We start from the raw sequence: 418 nt of genomic DNA, 5'->3' as shown, positions 1-418 counted from the left end.
CGATTTGATATGCTTGAAAACATTGTCAATCCTTGGCTGAGAATGACATGTTGAAGTAGATGGAATCGTTGAAGATCTTTCAGACAGTTCTAACTCTATCGTCGAAGTAGCTAGTGAAGCATCGAGCCAAGAGCTCATTGAGTTTGAATTAGAATCCAAATCCACGCAAATCGATGCTGGTGACGGCATTGTTGATGTTAATAAAGGTGTCGATGTCGAAGGTCCAGGAGTCAAGTTTTGATCATCAACTTCAAGAACAGGATCCTAGGATAAAGAAAAACATTTTGAAAATATGGAAAAATAATTAATATGTGGGACATTTCTGCCTTAACCATAAGCTTTCCAAACTTTTGAAGCAGTTAATTTGGAACAAAATTTGTTTGAATTTATTTCTTAATCCGTCGTTTTTTTGTTTAAA

This window comes from Belonocnema kinseyi, chromosome 3, assembly GCF_010883055.1.
Source record: "Belonocnema kinseyi isolate 2016_QV_RU_SX_M_011 chromosome 3, B_treatae_v1, whole genome shotgun sequence".
Classification (NCBI taxonomy): Eukaryota; Metazoa; Arthropoda; class Insecta; order Hymenoptera; family Cynipidae; genus Belonocnema; species Belonocnema kinseyi.
Note: the sequence above shows the minus strand (reverse complement) of the source record.